Source organism: Miscanthus floridulus, chromosome 16 (genome assembly GCF_019320115.1).
Source record: "Miscanthus floridulus cultivar M001 chromosome 16, ASM1932011v1, whole genome shotgun sequence".
NCBI classification, from domain to species: domain Eukaryota; kingdom Viridiplantae; phylum Streptophyta; class Magnoliopsida; order Poales; family Poaceae; genus Miscanthus; species Miscanthus floridulus.
In genome coordinates this window covers 56,919,249-56,938,630 of record NC_089595.1, presented here as the reverse complement: position 1 = coordinate 56,938,630, position 19,382 = coordinate 56,919,249, and the positions used below count along the sequence as shown (strand labels likewise).

The 19,382-nt window shown below is 40.1% G+C and overlaps 1 non-coding gene across 1 annotated transcript; it reads left to right on the top strand.

Moving 5' to 3' along the window:
• The first annotated feature begins 6,964 nt into the window (after positions 1–6,964).
• LOC136514582 (small nucleolar RNA R71) lies at positions 6,965–7,073 on the top strand. The gene has a single exon (XR_010773737.1). It is a non-coding gene; the product is annotated as a small nucleolar RNA R71 (small nucleolar RNA).
• The last annotated feature ends 12,309 nt before the right edge of the window (positions 7,074–19,382 follow it).

The following is a 19,382-nucleotide window of genomic DNA, read 5'->3' as shown; positions in this document are numbered from 1 at the left end:
TATGTCTATACATACATATAGAAGGTGCATATGTAGCCATACCAAAGCTAACCCACAATTAAATACTTCTGTATATATTTGTGATATATATACTTAAGTATCAAAACTACCTCTCCCCTTTGACCACATGCTCAGATCTTGCGGTCATGCCACTCACCATCTTACCTGGGCGTAGAGGTATATTGATCCATACATTACCATTCAAACGAATGGCATCCATACAATAACATGTCGTATGGACGACAAAATAAAAAATGTAAGAAAGTAAATACCTCATAGTATCAGTTTACTTATTGCCACCTAAAGGTCCTTAATTGGACTTTACCGTAGGTTGTCGCTAGCATAATTTTGTAAATTAGTTTTGACTAATTTGCCTATAGCTAAAGTTTTAGTCAAAATAGGCTTTTTAAAACCAAAACTTGGCTTTTAAAACTATGTACATGATAGTATTATGTTTAATCTTGCCCTGATACCAGCTGTGATAGAACCGCCCAATTTATACAAGATCAAGTATGGTTGTCTCTGTTAAACACGTTGGCACGCGCATACTCTCACTTATATAAACCCGGTAATCCACTGAGTGTCACGAAGGATGTCGGTAAATCAACTTCACAACCAAGATCACGTGATTAAGTAAATAAACATCACATACAAAGAGTTGCAGCGGAAATAATATTCCAAATGGGTTCACAAATAATAGTACAAGTTTGGGTTTCAAAACCGGTTAAGAAAAACAACATAGCTTTCAATGATTACGTTAATATAAGTTCCAAATACATTGTTAGCATAAGTGACATCCTCTGATAAAAGCATATAGATGAGAAATAAACATAGAGTCATCGAACCCACCGGAGGTTAGCCACCATCTTCCTTAGGCCAAGAATTTCACCTACAACATGGTAGGATAAACCGTGAATACTCGAATGTACTCAGCTAGACTTACCCGTCATAAACCAAAAATAAAATGACACCAAGGATTATGCAAGGCTTTATAAGTGGAGCTAGCTTGACAACATTTTGCATAAAAAGCCACTAATTCAACTATATTTTTTTAATTCAGTCATCAAGTTAATTATAGCTATTCATCTCTAGATTAGCAACTAACTTGTGCCAAACATGTGGTATATCATTTAGTAGCATAGCAATAGTAACAATATCCGGTGTAATAATTCCGTGTTCATCATAACCATCATTCCATAATTCAGTTACTATGATATTTGGACTAGCCAAGTTTCTCACTATCTAGGAGAGACGGCGATTCGAATCGATTTCAACTAGCTAGGAATTTATTCCTAACACAAACCCAGGTCTACCAGCCATGGTAGCCTTATGTCTCCTTTGGTACAACTCAGGTCCACATTTTGTGGGTTCGACCAGCTTCGCACAATCAGGGACAACCAGCTGTTAAGACATTTAGGCCCGGCCTGCCCTTGGGCTCACGTCTGGCTCCCCACACATCCTTACTATAATCTAGAGGGCCCGACCTGAGTTGAGCTACTTGGCTTCGTGGTCAAAGTAAGAGGCATGCGTTCAATCTCGACAGAAGCGCCTACAATGGTACGGTCCTTAATCGGCATAGACGGAATCACCTGAGTCAACCTACACATAGACTCCGCCCGGCCTCTAGTTACATTACCCCATGGTTCTGTTCCACGATAGCAAATATAGCCAACCGTGTTTTGGTATCCACCTATATCTTGTAGGTGACAGGAAATCACTTGACTTCTATCGGTCTAAGCATGGCTAAGCATGTATTCAATCCTAGACCTACACAGGGTATATATATATATGGACAAGGTAGTTCTATGCATCAAGTGTTTCCAACCAACTCTTATAACCTAATGCATCAAACATAAAGGACTCAAGTGATATTTTGTAAAACATGGGAGGCTTAAAATACTCCGGAGCTTACCTAGGATCCAACACAGGTTAGTGTTCGTTAGACTGGCTAGCATCTCCCATCTCGGTACTTGCTTAGTTCTTCCATCTTCTAGATGGATTCACCAAACTCCATCTTCGGGTTTGGCTTTAACATCACGTCCTTTACATGGTGGATCTATCATGCCTAGATGAGATGGAAAATGCAGATGTATGAATGCATAGAAAACAACTCATGATGCATTGCAACAGGCATACAAAGGCAAGGACAAGGTAGCATCATATTGACTAATTATTGCACAGGCCTATCATGGTAAGGTAGCAAGAAAATAAAACCAAGCATTCACCAATGAGGCACTCAAATTAAGCTACTTTAAGGAATCATCTAGCACAAGCTAATCCTAGTAATCATACAATCAAGATCAAGCATAAGCAATCAACTCCAAGTATGTGCACAAAATCTAGACAGCAACATAACAGCCATTTAATTTAACCATAACTGGAGTTATAGGCCTCCAACAAGGTTGATCCTAGACTTTCTGGACAGCTAATGAGATTATCTAAAACTTTGTTATTATGATCCAAGGGTGACTTCACAGCAAAATGGGTTAAACAACACAATGAAGACATCTCTGTCTAGATTTGGACAGAACCTGTCATTCCACTTTGAATAGCAATAACTAGAGTTCTAGACCACCAAAAGTAGTGATCTCATACATTTTAGAAAGCTTAGGAAAATAAAAACAACTCTCCTATTATCACTAATAGATGATTCTATGTTTAAATGAGCCAAACAATACATCATTCAGATCTGTCTAGAGGACATGCAAAAACCTGACAGCAACTTCTAAAATCGATAACTCCTAAACCACCAGGCCTAAAATCATGAAATTTTAGGAAAAGCAATATAAGGAAGTGATCTACAAATTTTGTATTCACTAAATTTATAGAAAACATCATTTGATCTACGAAGTTATCATCACAACAAAAAAGGCACATGCAGCCATTTTAGAATGTAACAATTTGATGTTTCACTTGTTTTGCTAACAAAGAGCATGCACACATGAGCCATTCAACAACTTCAACCACCACTAACATACTTAGCAACAATTTATTGAACCCCAATCACTCAAAGCATCACCAAATACAATTACAAGCTTTATATACAATTATGTTGTTATTAATCCTTTTTCCCAATAAACATATATATAATTTTAGTGATATATAAGAACACCTAGTTTGGGGCTGAGGCTTTTATGAGTGGGATATGTTATCGAAACATGGCCACTACACAAATTTCACATGCTCAGGTTTTATAGATTAATTATTATAAAAAAGACAAATTGCTAATGCAAGAAAACATGTGAGAGCAAGATAAATCTAAAACACACTATTTTATACAAACACATGGCCATATTATGTATCAACATGACACAATAACATCATACCAAGGTAATAGAACCACCTTTTCCATTTTTACATCTTCATAAAAAGTATAACTTATTTAAAACCATTTATCAAGCAATAAACAAGTTAAATCAATAAATCAATCATACTACGTCCAATTACCATGAACGTTTTACCACAGCACACACATAGCATCAGTAGCCTACCACAAAATTTTCACAGCAATTGGAGCACCACAACTTTAGATATGAATTTATCCCTAGAAAACCCTAATTAACCTAGATCAATAGAAACAGCAAAAACCTTCTACTAACACATATCATATTATGACTCTACTATGTACATCTACTTACAACGATTCTAAAAAGTCCATATTTGCTATTTTACAATTTTTGTAAGATTTATTATGATTTTCCAAAGTTTCAGCCATAAAAGAAAAACAAACTTGCACCAAGAACCTTGATCTTCCATGAAAATAAATTCCAATGAACAGGTCCTTCTAGGCACTGTTCAACTAAGTCACAACTTCTTCCCTTAAACCCCTACACTTGCTTCTATTTGGGCGCGACGTCCTTCTTCTTCAACTCGAACAGAGATGGAGGGGGCGGTCGAGCTCAGGCGCAACGCTGGCCAGGAGTGGTCGGTTGTGGGCGGCGCTGGCTAGAGGGCGATGGCCTAGCCAATGAGTGGCCAAGGAAGGGGCTAGCCTGGCCAACGGCTGCCTAGGGCGTCCTAGCCATAGAAGCAGCATCGACGCAGTAGTAGGATGACACCGGTGATGGTGCTGTAGGGAAAGGAAAGGAGAGGGCCGGTGCAGCTAGGGTTATGGCGACACATGTGTGGCATGGCTAGGCAATGTAGTGGAGGAGGAGAGGGAGAAGCGCCTATAGCAGCAACAGCAGCTCAAGCTTCGGCTCTACCATGGCAATGGTGAGCGCTCAAGGGAGGGAGAGTGAGGCAGAGCATGAGAGAGAGAGAAGGGAGGGAAAAGGGAGTGAGGGCAAGTGAGCTAGGGCTTGGTGCCCACTACAGGAGGATGCAGAGGTGTGGTAGGGACATAGGCGCACACGTTGACCATGGTGGGGGCGCGGCTGGTGCATGGGCAACACGTCGGCATTTTGGCGAGCAGGTGGCGGGTGATGGAGTGCCAGAGTTGGGATGCTATTTTTGGCATATTCCATGCAGATTCGGATCTAGCGCCTTGAAGCAAAGTTGCTTTCCTCTAGATGCTCTTCAACTTGTATTTAGAGTGCAAGGCCATTAAAGCAATAGATTAGTGGGTAATTAGTGTCCAACATGATAATGTCAACACATTGATAGCGATGAGCAAAAATCTGAATTGATGGTCAAAACCAAGTCAAACTAGTGCCATCTTTTTGCATGCTCTTCTCCAAAACATATAGTCCAACTTTTGTATTTGGATCAATTTGAGTTGCTTAACAAAAGTTCGAGAACGCGAAATGCCAATCATCATCAACATTGTAATCTCAGACTTAGCCAAATTTTGTGATCCAAAACAACACTGGGTTCAGTTTTGAGGCCTCAGTTGGACTAAGTTAGGGACCAAACTAGCTCTTAACCCTTAAACAAAGTTTGTTGTACACCTCTTGATTTGTAGCTTTGCTTAAAGAATCATGGACTGGTTTAGCTTGGTTAGGAAGATACAAGCCTCCAAAGTAGGGTATATAAAACTAAAAACTGAGATTCAGTTAACTCCTGGAAACAGTTAGTCTTTGCTGAATTTGAATCTAACTTCAAAGATCCAAATGAACTCCAAACCAAATGAGACTTGCTTCATTTTTTCTAGCACAAAGTGTACTTCAACTCCTATTAAGGAATCCAATTGAGTTAGCATATGAATTTGGAAGATAAAAATGTCACAACATGTGAACTCGCTGTTGTCAATCAGGGACAAATATTTCTGAGACCAAAATAGCACTGCATTTAGACTTGAAACCACTGTTGGACCAATTAGGAGTTGAATCAGGGCTTGGTCCAAAAATAAAGTTTCTGCTACTCCACTAAAATTCCAACTTTTATTTAAGGTCCAACTTCATGCAAGCATTCCAAACATTTGGTCAATACAGGTCAAAACCATACCATGAAAAAGACAATTTTAGCCATTCCCACACTTAGAAGCATTTTCTTGACATTTGTTCAACACGAACCCTTCAAGACTTTTGTTCATGAGTTGAATTAGAGTTGTTTCAGCAAGGTTGCAAGGTTTGGTCAACATCTCATGTTTCCATTTGCTAAATGAAGTAATTTAAGCAAAAATGTAACTTATCATTTCATGTGACTTTTTGGCTCCAATCTTCGTGAAACTTTTCCACTAGTCAAGATGGATGCATGTTGTTGTAATGTACATGAAACAAGCATGTTTAATATTACTCATGCCTAACCTTAACCAAGGTCCACATGTAAGCAAAGGTGTGTTGTCCAAGTTTAGATTGGGACTCAATTTCACAGATTGGACCTCAACACCTTCATCATCACATCAAAATTATGAACTAGAGATTATAATCTTTGCTTGACATATCCTACTTAATTCCAATTTCATTGCTTAATTCATGACTAACACTCGGGGTGTTACATGTCTCTAGGACCGCAAAGTCTAGGAACATATGATTGTCCTACTCGTACGATGCTATCTTCAAGACTCCCTTGGGGTAGCAGAGTGACTGATCTGCAAGCTACAAACGCATATTTATGTACAACAAAGGATCCCCTAAGATCTTCCCATAAATTACCTTAGGCATGATGTTGGCACTCGCTCTGAAGTCACAGATAGCTTCTAGGAATACGTGAGGTCCAATGGCGATGGGGATGACAGGTCTCCTAGAGTCACCCTTCTTTTCAGGTAGGGAATAATCTATCCACCTTCCTGTCGATGGTTCCATGTAGTAGTCAGCTACTTTATGAATATCGATAAGATTTGTAGTTTCTAGATCTTCCGGTTGCCCTAGAATCATACCTTTATTTGACAGAGGAACAGCAGCTGCCAGCTGAGCTATTTGTGATTCTATCATTTTGTTAAAGCTATGCTGGTTCTTAATGGCAGAAATAAACCTATCCATTCTATTATTTATGTTTTTCAAATATTTTATCATTGGAAGCTAATTTCCTAGATAAGCTCTCTATAATTTTAGCTTCGCCAGAAATCAATTCTCTCAAGGGTGGTTGATTGAAATTATTATAACTATTACCTTGAGGGTTACCTTAGTAATTACCTTGGTAGTCTGGTCTCTATTGCTGATTCCATCCTTGATTCTGTTGAGGATGAAAGTAGTTGTTGTTGCTGAAGTTCACAACCTCTTAGATTTCAGGATAGCTATTCCCTGAATGCCCAGTGTTGCCACATACTTCACTTGTTATGCGGGAATCATGAAGGTGCATGACTTTTTGCTTCTCATTAGCTAGGTCTTTCAGCTTCTTCATCAGTAGGTCCATCCTGGCAGACAACATGTCTACCTCCTTGAGTTGATGCATACCTCCACCTATCTTGCAGGTCTGAGTACGTTCTTCATTCTAGCTTTGGTTGGAGGCCATCTTCTCCATGAGACCTATTGCAGCTAGGATTCTGAGTGACAGGAAAGCACCTCCTACAGTAGCATCCATAGTCTCATGAGTACTATTGGTCAACCCATGGTAGAAAGGTTGCATGAGTAGCCAATTCTCCATCCCATGATTAGGGCATTCTGCTATGTAGTCTTGAAAGCGTTCCCATGCCTTAGGGACAGATTCATCATGTTGCTACTGAAAACTTGAAATTCTCCCACGCAGAGCATTGGTATTGCCCGTGGGAAAAGAACTTGGCTAGGAAGGCAGCGGAACAGTTATCCCATGTTGTATTTTCTATCTTTGTTGGTGTAGAACCACTACTTTGCCTTCCCCAAAAGTGAAAATGGGAAGGGACGAAGTAGTATGGCAACCTTTGTTACTCCCTTGATAGTGAAAGTGTTATAGATCTCCTAGAAGTGTTGGAGATGAGCACTCGCATCTTCATGTCCCTTCCCACAAAACCGGCTGGCTTGCACCATGTTGATGAGAGCTAGCTTGAGCTCGAATCCATTGTCTCCAACATCGATTGTCGGTCTAGTATGGATGTTGGCTATAGTTTATTAATACTTCCTTTGCTTAGATACATTCCCTAGCAACGACGCCATAAATTGTTGTTGGTATTTATTAACTTGTCACTTGTTTTAAGTAGCCACCTATTATATTCCTACGTCTCTAAGCATTACTTGGACTAGGTTGTCATCCCTAATGATAGTGCAAGAGATGCTCATTGGTACTACATAGCATCACTACTAGAGAACAGACTTTAGAACGATGTCCCAATTTGGCATTAGCCTCGGCATTTTTTGCCCCCGGGACTAAAGGACCCTTTAGTCCCGGTTGGTAATACCAACCGGGACTAAAGGTCCCTGCCCAACGGTCGTCCGCGGGGCAGGGGCCTTTAGTCCCAGCTGGTAATACCAGCCGGGACTAAAGCTTTTAGTCCCGGTTTGGGTGATGCCCCGGGAATAAAGATTAATCTTTAGTCCCGGTTTGGACCCCTAACCGGGACTAATAATCTCGGCCTATAATTCAGCTCATTTCTTCCTCCCCGGGCCCGAGCCATTCCATTCAAACTCACTGCCTCTGTTTTTCAGCTTGCTGTTGTTCTTGCTCTCTCCCCCTCCATTGGTGTTGCTCTTCGATTTTGGAGGTAACAAACTTAATCCTCTTATGTTTTATCAGTAGCTTATCTCATTTTGCGATGTAGATGCATGTGTAACTTTATATGTTGGACTTTATTATGCTTTTATATGTCATTTTTAGCTCAAAATCACATGATGATTTGCATATATGTTTGGATAAACAAAAGTTAAATTAGTTCATGAAATGAGAAACTTAGAAAATAGTTAGAAAATTGTAGAAAATCCGTACTAGTTGAACTTGCGGACCGTGTTCAAGTCGGCGAGCATGTTCTCTGCCGAGCGGTAACGGACATCAAGGAGGAGCTTTGATTCTACGAGGGAGAGTGGCAACGGTCGTGGAAGACCATGTTCCTTTTCTCGTAGAATCGGAGCTCTTCCTTGGCCTAGTACGGTGCCGTCCGGGGGAGAAATGCTCGCCGAGTTGATCACGTAAGCAAGGTCAACTAGTACGGATGGTTATTTATTGAAACATGTTTTTGAGCTATAATTTGATGGATATTTGATAACTTCAGACCTACAAATGTCATCTACAAATGTTACTATCCTCGGCAACCTAAACGTCCGCGAGCTCACCGATATCGAGCAGGTCACTTAGAATTATTTTTTCCATGAAATGAACTACATAGAAATCATGCCTTTTTTAGAATTAAATTTTCCATGAAATGAAAAACTTAGTAAATAGTTAGAAAATTATAGAAAATCCGTACTAGTTAAACTTGCGGACCGTGTTCAGCTCGGCCAACATGTTCTCTGCCGAGCGGTAACGGACGTCAAGGAGGAACTTTGATGCTACGAGGGAGAGCGGCAACGGTCGTGGAAGACCGTGTTCCCTTTCTCGTAGAATCAGAGCTCTTCCTTGGCCAAGTACGGTGCCGTCCGGTGGAGAAATGCTGGCCGAGATGATCACGTAAGCAAGGTCAACTAGTATGGATGGTTATTTATTGAAACATGTGAAATCCGTACTAGTTTTGTTTAAATATATCATTTTAGAAAATATAAAATTTACACTAGTTTGCAAAAATAAGTATAGAAAGTAGATGACAACTAGTACCGGATCATCGGCCTCTTGTTCGGTTGCGAAACGACTGAGGCCAGAACTCCCTCTCATTATCTGCGGCAAGTGTAAGCAGAAGATTGTGATGGAGTACCGAGTCAAGAGACAGGGACCCAACAAGGGTCGTGTTTTCTACAAGTGCCCGGATCGCGATGTGAGTTTCTTACGCATTTTATCTTTATGGCTAATTGACCTGCTTTTCTTGAATATTTTTGACTAAATATTTTTTGGCTTTAATTACAGTGGGAGGGCAATGGATGCGATGGTTGGTACTGGGAGGAAGATTATGCTACATACGTGCAGAATTTGGGTGCGCTTGAGGTAGTGGCTGCTGCTGATGAGGCAGTGAGCCAGCAGGAGAAGCTTATTGATATTCAACAGAAGAATGATTTGTCTGTTTTAGTTTGTACGATCACGAAATAATTATATTACTGAAGTGCATTGTAGTTTTAGTTTGTTTAGTGATAGTTGGGATTGCTTACGTTGTAGCCAGACTTAGTTAATTAATCAACCGTGTGTGTGTCATTTATGTTGTGTAATAAAATACTAAATTATGTTCAAGGTTTTCATAATTTGTCGTGTAATACAGATTATGTCACGCCATTGGATGTACAATGCCGATCGCCGCTCCCAAGACTTTATTGAGGGCTTGCACTATTTCTTAGGTGTGGCTGAGGCAAATAAGCGGGATGGTTTCATATGCTGTCCATGTGCCCTATGTAAGAATTTAAAGGAATATTCAAGCTCAATGAGTCTTCATTCACATTTGCTTAAGTCAGGTTTCATGTCAAACTATATATGTTGGACTAAGCATGGAGAAAGCGGGATCATGATGGAAGAAGGTGAAGGAGAAGATTTAGACATTGATGACATTATTGCTCAGTATGGTGCCTTTGATGATACTACAATGGGGGGAGATGAAGAAGAGGTAGCGGTAGAAGATGATCTCGGTGATGCTCTTGGTGATGCCATTCGTGATGCACAACAAGAATGGGAAAGTGAAAAAGAGAAAGTTAAGTTCGAGCGCATGCTTGAGGATCATAGGAAGTTGCTATACCCGACGGCCGAAGAGGGGCAAAAAAAGCTGGGTACAACACTGGAATTGCTACAGTGGAAGGCAAAGAATGGTATATCCGACAAGGCATTTGGGAATTTATTGAACCTCATAAAGAAGATGCTTCCGAAGCCAAATGAATTGCCCACCACTACGTACGAAGCAAAAAAGGTTGTCTGCCCATTGGGATTAAAAATCCAGAAGATACATGCATGTCCTAATGACTACATCCTCTACCATGGCAATGAATACGAGAATTTGGATGAATGCCCAGTATGTAAAGCATCGCGGTATAAGATCAGGCGCGATGATCCTGGTGACGTCGAGGGTGAACAACGTCCTAGAAAGAAAATCCCTACCAAGGTTATGTGGTATGCTCCTATAATACCACGCTTAAAACGTTTGTTCAGAAATAAAGACCATGCAAAGTTGTTGCGGTGGTATAAAGAAGACCGTAAGGTAGACAATATGCTGAGACACCCAGCTGATGGGTCCTAGTGGAGAGCGATAGACAGGGAATTTCCAGAGTTTGCAAATGAGGCTAGAAACTTAAGGTTCGCCTTAAGTACAGATGGTATGAATCCTTTTGGAGAGCAGAGCACTAGTCATAGCACTTGGCCAGTTACTCTATGTATCTACAACCTTCCTCCATGGTTATGCATGAAGCGGAAGTTCATTATGATGTCGATCCTCATCCAAGGTCCGAGGCAACCTGGCAACGATATTGATGTCTATCTGAAGCCATTAGTTGAAGAACTTCTAGTTTTATGGAACAAACCAGGTGTACGTGTCTGGGATGAGTACAAACAAGAACACTTTGACCTACGAGCAATGTTGTTCGTAACAATCAATGATTGGCCTACTTTAAGTAATCTTTCAGGTCAGACAAACAAAGGATATAATGCATGCACACATTGTTTTGATGACCTTGACAGTATATATTTGAAAAGATGTCGAAAGGTCGTGTACCTTGGCCATCGTCGATTCCTTCCATTGAATCACCAAGTAAGAAAGAAAGGGAAGCATTTTAAAGGTAAGCCAGACCATCGGAAGAAGCCTCATAACCGAACTGGGGAAGATGTACTCGCAATGGTCAAGGATGTGAAAGTAGTATTTGGAAAGGGACAAGGCAGTGAATCTGTTCCCAAAGATGCTAAGGGACACGCACCCATGTGGAAGAAGAAGTCCATCTTTTGGGAGCTACCCTATTAGCAAGTCCTAGAGGTCCGCAACGCAGTCGACGTGATGCACCTAACAAAGAATCTTTGTGTGAACCTGTTAGGATTCATGGGTGTGTACGGGAAGCCAAAGGATTCACTTGAAGCACGCCAGGACTTGCAGGGCATGAAAGAACGAGACAACCTTCATCCAGAGAAGACAGATGATGGATGTCATTACTTAAGTCCTGCTAGCTACACGCTTAGCAAAGAAGAGAGGGACAGCATGTTCGAATGTCTAAGCAGCATCAAGGTCCCATCGGGATTCTCCTCCAATATAAAGGGTATAATAAATGTGCCAGATAAGAAATTCCTAAACTTAAAGTCCCATGACTGCCACGTGCTTATGACGCAATTGCTTCCAGTTGCTTTAAGAGGAATTCTACCTCCACATGTACGTCTAGCCACCGTGAAGCTATGTGCATTCCTCAATGCAATTTCTCAGAAGGCAATCAATCCAGTGGAACTAGCTACTCTACAGAATGATGTGGTTCAATGTCTTGTCAGCTTTGAGTTGGTGTTCCCTCCATCCTTCTTTAATATCATGACACACATCCTAGTTCATTTGGTGAAGGAGATTAGTATTCTTGGACCTGTGTTCTTACATAACATGTTCCCCTTCAAGAGGTTTATGGGAGTCTTGAAGAAATATGTGAAAGTCCGTTCTAAGCCTGAAGGATGCATCGCCCAGGGCTATGGAATAGAGGAGGTCATTGAGTTCTGTGTTGACTTTATTCCTGACCTTGCCCCGATTGGCGTTCCCGAATCATGACACGAGGGGTGACTCAGTGGTAAAGGAACTTTAGGAAAGAAAACATATATTGGCATGGAAGACGATTATTTCATTAAAGCACACTACACAGTTCTTCAGAACTTGTCATTGGTGCATCCGTACATCGAGATACATAAGGAGTTCTTACGATCCAAATTTCCAGGGAAGACTGAAGCTTGGATTAGGCGTCAGCACATGGAAAGTTTCAGTGGTTGGTTGCGAAAAGAATGTCAAGGCGATGACAATATTGATGAGCAACTGTATTTGTTGGCTAGGCAGCCATCGTGGCATATCCTCACGTACCAAGGGTACGAGATAAATAGGAATACATTTTACACAGTTGCCCAAGATAAAAGGAGCACCAATCAAAATAGTGGTGTTCGCATAGATGGAACAGATCCAAGTGGGAATATACAAACATATTATGGCCGCATAGAAGAGATATGGGAACTAGACTATGCACCTAATTTTAAAGTCCCTTTGTTCCGGTGCCAATGGGTGAAGCTGACCGAAGGAGGGGTAACAGTCGACAAAGAGTATAGAATGACAACAGTGAACCTCAACAATATTGGGTACAAAGAGGAACCATTCGTCCTTGCTGCCGATGTGAGTCAGGTGTTCTATGTGAAAGACATGTCTACAAAATCAAAGAGAGGAAAAAACGAAGACATCAACTCAATGATCAATGAGCCAAAGCGCCACATAATTCTTTCTGGGAAAATAAATATAGTGGGAATTGAAGACAAGTCAGACATGTCAGAAGATTACGAAAGAAATGTCCAAATTCCACCCTTCATAGTGAAGAAAGATCCAAGCATCATGTTAAATGATGAAGACACTCCATGGTTACGACAAGATCATAACCAAGGGTCATACGTCAAGAAGAAATTCACTGTTGTGCCCGCATGATACAACGATGCGTGTTTAATATATTATGTTTTAGAGACGGATATTATGTAATATGTTATGACTTCACAATTGTAGATCTTGCTGAGATGATCAAACTTGGTATTCAGAGTTTTTTCATCTGAGGTCATTTAGTGTCTCATTTGAGCAAGTTTGACCAAGTCAAATTTGGTCAAATAAAAAAACAACACTTTGACTCTAGTATTATGAATTCTAAATGAATTCAAATTGAAAAGTTTTGAATACCAAGTTTGTTAAACTCAAAAAGATCTACAATTGTTGTTTTGGTCAACTTTCCATTTGAGAAAGTTTGGACGGTTCAAATTTGTGATTTTTAAATTTCGACGCCTACAAACTAGTTTTCGGGGCCCTAGATTGTCTCAAATTGAAAAGTTTTGAATACCGAGTTTGTTAAGCTCATCAATATATACAATCCTTATATAGGCCATTTTTTCATTTGAGAAAACTTGAATAAAATGTAGTTCAAATTTCACAAGTGTGTGACATAGGTTTAGAAAGTATATATGAGATTCAAAAAGTTGTGACTAGTGTTTGATAAAAATTTCTCAAATGAGAAAATGAGCTATGTAACAATTGTAGATCTTGCTGAGATGATCAAACTTGGTATTCAGAGTTTTTTCATCTGAGGTCATTTAGTGTCTCATTTGAGCAAGTTTGACCAAGTCAAATTTGGTCAAATAAAAAAATAACACTTTGACTCTAGTATTATGAACTCTAAATGAATTCAAATTGAAAAGTTTTGAATACCAAGTTTGTTAAACTCAAAAAGATCTACAATTGTTGTTTTGGTCAACTTTCCATTTGAGAAAGTTTGGACGGTTCAAATTTGTGATTTTTAAATTTCGACGCCTACAAACTAGTTTTCGGGGCCCTAGATTGTCTCAAATTGAAAAGTTTTGAATACCGAGTTTGTTAAGCTCATCAATATATAAAATCCTTATATAGGCCATTTTTTCATTTGAGAAAGCTTGAACAAAATGTAGTTCAAATTTCACAAGTGTGTGACATAGTTTTAGAAAGTATATATGAGATTCAAGAAGTTGTGACTAGTGTTTGATAAAAAATTCTCAAATGGGAAAATGAGCTATGTAACAATTGTAGATCTTGCTGAGATGATCAAACTTGGTATTCAAAGTTTTTTCATCTGAGGTCATTTAGTGTCTCATTTGAGCAAGTTTGACCAAGTCAAATTTGGTCAAATAAAAAAACAACACTTTGACTCTAGTATTATGAACTCTAAATGACTTCAAATTGAAAAGTTTTGAATACCAAGTTTGTTAAACTCAAAAAGATCTACAATTGTTGTTTTGGTCAACTTTCCATTTGAGAAAGTTTGGATGGTTCAAATTTATGATTTTTAAATTTCGATGCCTACAAACTAGTTTTCGGGACCCTAGATTGTCTCAAATTGAAAAGTTTTGAATACCGAGTTTGTTAAGCTCATCAATATATACAATCCTTATATAGGCCATTTTTTCATTTGAGAAAGTTGTAGAACAAAAAATACTACATTTTCTCTATTTTTATAGGTTCAACAAAAAATTCCTGTCAATTTTGGTCAAAAACCGAGAAAAAATTAAAACATTGACGTTACAATAATGTGATAATAAATTTCCTATCGAATAATATTAGTTTTATTAATTTTAAGTTAGAAATATATTTTTACATTAACAAAATACTTAGTATTAGTAACATTTATATTCTATATTCATAAAAGAAATTAAAAACTTTAGGTTACAAAATTTTCCTATTTACAATAAATAATTAGTTAATCAATAGTATTTTTTAAAATAAATATTGCAAAGTATTGAAGTTGCTATGGAATTAATTGATTAACCTAGTATTAAACAAAAACAAAATCCCAGGCCTTTCCAATTACGCTGACGGGTTGGCAAATTTTTCAGGGCTTCAGTCCCGGCCCAGACCAAGAACCGGGACTAAAGGGTGGGCGGCAATTTCGGTGCCCGCCAAAAAATACCTTTAGTCCCGGCTGGCAACACGAGCCGGGACTAAAGGACATTTAGTCCCGGCTGGTAAGACCAACCGGGACTAAAGGGTTGGACCTTTAGTCCCGGTTGGTATTACCAGCCGGGACTAAATGTCCTTTAGTCCCGGCTGGTGTTACCAGCCGGGACTAAAGGGTCGCGGGCTATATATATCGAACTTCTGTTCTGTTCATCTTCGATCTCGCCTCCGTCGCTCAGCCCCGCCTGGCCGCGCCATCCGCCGTCGTCGAGCTCGTCTCTGCCACGCCGCCGTCGTCGTCTACCCCCGCCCGGCCGCGCCATTCTCCAGGCCCGCATCGCCGCATCCCGTCTCCGCCGCCGCACCCGACCCCACCCTCCGTCGCCGACGCTTCCCGCGCGCCCACGCCATACGGCCTCCGTCGAACTCGATCTTGATCTGCTGCTCTCGATCGACCAAGTTTTTTAGATTTTTTTACAAAGTCTTGGCTGTATGTTAGATTAAAATGTATTCAATTTTAATTAGTAGTTTATTGTTAGTTTTTTAGTTATTTTTAGATAGTTTTTGATATATTAGATTTAAATGTATTAAAATTTAATTAGTATTTTATTTAGATAGTTTTTTTAGATAGTTTTTTATTATAGTTTTTGATATATGCTAGATTAAAATGTATTATCTTACTAGTTTATCTAATTTCATGTTAGATTTATTTAATTGGATTTAGTAATTATATATTCTATCTCTCTATATATATTATATCTAGAGAGAGATTCTATATGTATACATATGTACTTAATTATTTCTATATGTATATATACATGTACTTATTTTCATGTGTTGAGAGAGAGAGAAAATTATATCTAGAGAGACATTCTATGTGTATCACATGCATATCTAGAGATATAGACATATGCACTTATTTCTATGTGTTGAGAGAGAGAGAAAATATATTGTATCATTCTATGTGTATATATATACATGTACTTATTTCCATGTTGATGAAATATTATGTGTTATTATATTTAATTGGATTTAGTAATTCTATATGTGTTATCACATGTACTTATGTTATGTACCATAGTAATTCTATCTATGTGTTATCTTGAAGATACAAATGGCTGCTCCGAATGATAACTTGAGTGATGACATAATGGCGGATATTATCAACGCCGACACCAATGTGGATGTAGATGACACGAGTTAGTACTTTGCTGATTATGAGGATATCCTGAATATGCCGGTGGTTGAAGATCAACAAATTGTCGCGCAAGAAAATACTGGCGAGGTATATTCGATTATCTGTCATCTCTTATAGATGCATGCGTACGTATATTTATTGTTAATCGTTGTGTTTCTACTCATGTAGCCGGTCTCTGGATCTACATCAACCACCGACAAAAGTAGGAAAGTCCGAGGGCCAAAAAAGCCATTAGAGGGTCGTTTCATAATATCAGAATTCGACACCTACACTAGCAAACCATTGGGACCACATGCTCAGACATATGTCAATCAATGTGGGTTCGTTGTAAGGGATAGGATCCCAGTTAGTGCTCGTGAATGGAAGCAGAAGATATCCGCTCCTAACGTTAGTTTTGTATCTGATCGTGACAAGAACCTAGCTTGGAGAGATATCACTCAGCATTTCACATTACAAGCAGATGATGCTTTGTAGGAGCTAGTGAGGGATTGGACAATGAAGAAGATGGCAACATTGTTCCAGAGTTGGAAGAAGACATTGTATAAAAAGTTTATCTTGAAGAATGCTACGCCGAATTTCAATGCTAAGGCATTTATCAAGTTGGAGTCCCATTGGGATGCCTTCGTAGAATACAAGACATCCCAAGACAGTGTGGAACGTGTGATGAGGAATCGGCAGAATGCCCGACAGAAGCAATACCATCATCGCATGGGATCAGGTGGTTATAAGAGTGCTATTCCCAAGTGGCAGAACCTAGAAGCAGAGATTACTGCCAAGGGAATCATACCTGAAACAATAGAGAAGAACTGGCCTCAACGCGCGAAGAATTGGTTCTACGCTCATGGGGAAAGCCTAGACCCAGACACTGGCAAGCTAATTTTCGGCCAAAAAATTGAGAGAGCAACACAGAGACTAGCTCGTGCTAGGGAAGAAGCTGATAGTGGTGTTTTCAAGCCCAACAGAGAGAAGGATGAATTGACATATGCCCTAGAGAATCCCGAACACGGTGGTCGAACAAGAGGCTATGGGGCGGTTCCATGGCTACACGCATTCCCAGCAGACAAGGATACCTACAGAAGCCGCCAAAGAAAGAAGGATGAGGAGGCAGAACGAATCCATGCATTGGAGCAATTTGTTGATGAGTCACGACAAGCATTGCTTGAATCACGTGAACGAGAAAAATCTCTTGAGGCAAGAATGCAAGAGGAGATCAAGAGGCAAGTGCAGCTAGCAATGAGTCAAATGCAATCGCAATCAACGCCGGGAGTCACCATTAGCCCCGTTGGTCAGATGAAAAGCAGTTGTGCTTCTATGGAGCTGCCAGTTATTCAAGACGACGCTGGGTTGTGCTTCCCTGTTGATGACATTACTGAGCCTCTAACAACATGTGAGCTGCACATTCCAGATGGTAATAATGCATCAATCATGGTGGCTATCGGGGTTGTATCTCCAATAGACCGAACGAAGACACCAAGAATCCATGGGTCAGTTATTCAACCTGGATATGCTAGCGTCTCGGTCGATAGAGTGCTCAAAGGTTACAGCAATGTTCCTCTTGACATTGAAGGCGGTGATGGGGAATAGACACTAGGAGAAGCAGAAAAGACATTTATTCAATGGCGCAAACGCTTCATCATCATTCCTGGGGCGCCACCGCTTCCCCTACCTCACCCTAGGTACGAATGAAAGTGAATGAAATATTATTTTCCATTAATTTTCTATTGGCTTAAAAAATAATTGACACACAACTTGTTTTTGTAGCAGGGTCTCCCCCCAGCCTAGCCTAATCATTCATTCCCCATCTCATCACAGCATCGCGGGGGGCGAGACGACTTCATCCCCACGGCGATCGCCAACTCCTACACTGGCCCCATCGCCTCCACAACGATCTCCAACTCCTACACTGGCCCCACCGCCTCCACAACGATCTCCAACGCCTCCACGCCGGTCTCCACCAACACCGGCCACATCGCCTCCACGTCGGTCTCCAACACCGCCCCCACCCCCTCCACAGCGACACACTACAAAGACGTCTAAGGTCCCGACGGCAAAGAAGACCCCGAGAAAAAGAGTTATTTCTCAAGAAATACTTTCTGAAAAGACTAATGAGCAAATAGCAGCTGAAGAAGACAAAAAAGTGAAAGATTTTTTTATAGATACCAAAAAGAAGAGTCAAGCGAAGCTTAAGGAGAAGCCGTACTTTTACCTACCACGAGAGGTGCTGAGGCAGAAGGTCGATGCTCACAAGAAAAAGATGATTGAACTTCGTAAGCCTTCGCCACTATCAGACTATGACCGCTCCCTCGTGAAGTCACATGATGCAGATAAGAAAAGGAAAAGAGCATCAGGGAAGGATGTCCCACAGCTCAGACAACAGAAGCAACCAATGCAAAATCTTGTTGTTGCTAATCAATATGGTTCCAACATAGAAGTCTATCGACCAGACAACTCTGGAGAAGTGTCGGTTCAAGCCCTTAATGCTTTTTTTCAAGATACTGGTTTAACCTTGGATCAATTGACGGGCAAAGCTCCAATCCAGAACCTAGAAGTTGATACCTAGAAGACTTATAAATATGGCAAAAGTCTGTACAACCCTGTGGCTCTGAATGAATTGGGTACGCAAATGTACTTGCTCAACAAGTGGTATATGCAGGCGTGTGGCAGGGGTGAGCAGTGGATCTTTGTCAGATTTAGAGACCATCATTACTTCCATGGCGATGACATCTTACATATTAGTTTTGAAGAATTACATCAACTATACCACATGGACGCTCTGGACAAATCAATCATTAGCTCCTTTTGTTTGTAAGTGATTCTTACTTTTATTTAATAAACTCACTTCCATGCGTACGTGTATATAATTATCCTCACATGTAACTTATATTTATATACAGATTCCAGATGTCAGAGCTCCAAAGAATACAAGACACCAGTGTTGGCTTCATTGATCCTTATATCGTATTTAAAACCGGTATTATTGTCAAGGAGCGATGGGTATCTGAAGCACAGGAGAATATCATGATGTTCTTCGTGAAGCAGCACGACAAGACAACAATACTTTTCCCGTACAACTTTGAGTAAGTGTTAATAATAATGTAGTCTACACATTTTATGTAATATCAATACAACTTATATGCATGTACGTGTGTGTATAAACCAATGCAGTTTTCACTGGATACTCATTGTCATTGAGTTAAACTCAAGTCG